The 2596-nt window shown below is 39.9% G+C and overlaps 1 long non-coding RNA gene across 1 annotated transcript; it reads right to left on the bottom strand.

Moving 5' to 3' along the window:
* Positions 1-621: 621 nt before the first annotated feature.
* Positions 622-1761, bottom strand: LOC132687854 (uncharacterized). Its single transcript, XR_009614291.2, has 2 exons — positions 1675-1761; positions 622-850 (listed from the first exon to the last, which is right to left on the bottom strand). It is a non-coding gene; the product is annotated as an uncharacterized LOC132687854 (long non-coding RNA).
* Between the last annotated feature and the right edge of the window lie 835 nt (positions 1762-2596).

Here is a 2596-nt window from a genome sequence, read left to right as displayed (position 1 = left end):
CTAAGAGATTTTCAAATATATAAAACTGTATTTTTCAAACCAAAGATATGGAAATTAGGGAGATGTGTTTCAATACCCATGTCACTGAGCAAGGTGTTACTGGCACGTGAAGAGGTGACAACCATACCTGAAGGTATTAATGAGCTCAGTAATTGATCACTGCCATCCTCATCATCATTTCCTTCTTTTACATTTCATCTTCACCAGAAAGGAAGAAATCGATTAACAGAGGGCATATTTCACAGCAAAAACCTCATTGTGTAAAATCTGTAAGGCCCAGGTGGCAAGCCTACCTTTTGAACCTTGTTTGGTCCAAATTTTAGCCTGATTTTACTTAGAAACATCTCTTTCCCTTTTCCTCTTTTGATCATATCACAAAAATGCTGACTCATACTTTTTAAAAATTTTTACTTGTTTTTATTTTAGAGAGAGAGACAGGGTGAGTGGGAGAGAAGTGCAGAGGGAGAGAGAGAAAGCATCCTAAGCAGGCTCCACACTCAGCATAGAGCCCGACGTGAGACTCGATCTCATGACCCTGGGATCATGACCTGAGCTGTAATCAAGAGTCAATAAACCAGCTGAGCCACCCAGGTGCCGCTAACTCATACTTTCAATAAACACTTCCCAATAGCAAATTTTCATTGCTCTACCAGTGTCCAGGAGGTTTGGCCAAATAAAGGTGTGGTAGTTCACCATGGCTTTAGCTTCTGCTGGGTGATGAAAGCTCTTATATTCTAGTGATTCCATCTTTGCCTTTGTCCTTCCAGCATTAGGTCATAGCAATGTTCGGCTGTTGCCAACTTCTGGTGGCAGTTCCATCCTCTTTCTGGCACCTCAGCACTTCCAGTACCTGTGACCAATTCCACACCTTAAATTCCGTCCATTTAGAGTACATAGAGAGGGGCACCTGGGTGGCTCAGTCACTTGAGCACTGGACTCTTGGTCTCTGCTCAGGTCATGATCTCACAGGTTCATGGGATTAAGCCCTGCATCAAGCTTAACGGTTGACAGCATGGTGCCTGCTTTGGATTTTCTCTCACTGCCCTTCCCCTGCACATTCTCTCTCTTTCTCTCTCTCAAAATAAATAAATGAACTTTAAATAAAATAAAATACATAAAGAAGTTTCTCCTTTCTTTTTCTGCTTAAAAAGTGATGCGCACTTGAGTGATGCCCACTGAAAGTTCATATACCTAGGGACATTATAAACTATAACCCAGATAACCTAGCACAATATCTGAAACAGCCAGATAGAAATTCTACAAGATAACTTTTACAATAGGATCACACATCTATGGAGTTTTATTCTCTACAATGTACATTTACATATATTATGATTTTATCCTTCTAATTATTATTTGAAGTATGGAAAGTAGACACTATTTTTTATCATTTTACAGTTAAAGAAATCAAGTATAGACAGGTTCAATGATTTTCCCAATTATGGAATGATTGGTGGAAAATGAATGGTGGAAAAACCATACCTTTAACACACATTTTTTCAATAGCAAATTCAGGATGTATGATGCAGATTATACTGAAATTTGACATGGGTGATGGTGGGCTAAAATTTGTGCCAAGAGGACATGGTGATATAGAAGGAAAACAAACCAAGGAAGTGGAGCTTCTGCATTCAGAGTTACTTTCTCTGGGGCTTCATCTGTGTACTTAATTACCTTGCAACAGGAAGAGGTATGTTGATGCCTCACTAGGAGATATAATGCCAGCCATGGGTCCAAGAGCCATGGGAATTCCACTTCTTCTCTGCTGTGGATGGAGACTCTGACTCAGTATCTTCTGATTGTGCTATCATGGAACTCCCCAACAGCTGTGTGTTCTAAGCAAGTTACAAATAACTTTTTGATATTCATTTGTTGGTCTATTACATCTGCCCCATAACTGTTCTCATGACTTTTTAAAGCTGAGTTGGAAATATTCAACCAATTAGTAGTCATTTTTTAAGTTTATTTATTTTGAGAGAGGGAGAGAGAGACAGAGAGAGTGAGCATGTATGAGTGGGGGAGGGGAAGAGAAAGGGAGAAAGAGAATCCCAAGCAGTCTCCATGCTGTCAGTGCAGAGGCTGATGTGAGGCTCGATCTCAGGAACTGTGAGATTATGACCTGAGCCAAAATCCAGAGCCAGATACTCAGCCAAATGAGCCCCCCAGGCACCCCCAGTTAATAATCATTTTAACAGAAGCAGTGGTTTATGATGTATTTTTACCTAACATCATGATCCAAGAAGCCAGCGACAGGAATAGAGATATTATTGTCTGTATCTAATAAAGGAGGAAATGGGCTCAGAATGACTTACTCACCGTACTGCATGAGTGCCAGGGCAAGAACGTGATCCCAGACCACCTGACCCTAACAACGGTGCTCTATTCTGTGATGGAAATATTCCCAGAGAAAGCATTGAGTAATACAAAATCTCTTCTTCAGCTTTGTAAGCAAACCATAGACATGCCTATAGCATGATTTAAAATAAAAAATCCAGCCTATATTTTGAAACCCTATGAATTTTCAATGTTACACAAATAAGTAAACAGTTAAGTTCACAGAATTTTAAAGCCTAAAGAGACCCTCACATGTTGAAAC

The sequence above is a fragment of the Panthera onca genome, chromosome A3 (genome assembly GCF_046562875.1).
Source record: "Panthera onca isolate mPanOnc1 chromosome A3, mPanOnc1 haplotype 2, whole genome shotgun sequence".
Taxonomy (NCBI): Eukaryota; Metazoa; Chordata; class Mammalia; order Carnivora; family Felidae; genus Panthera; species Panthera onca.
Note: the sequence above shows the minus strand (reverse complement) of the source record. Positions and strands in the feature narration are given on the sequence as shown.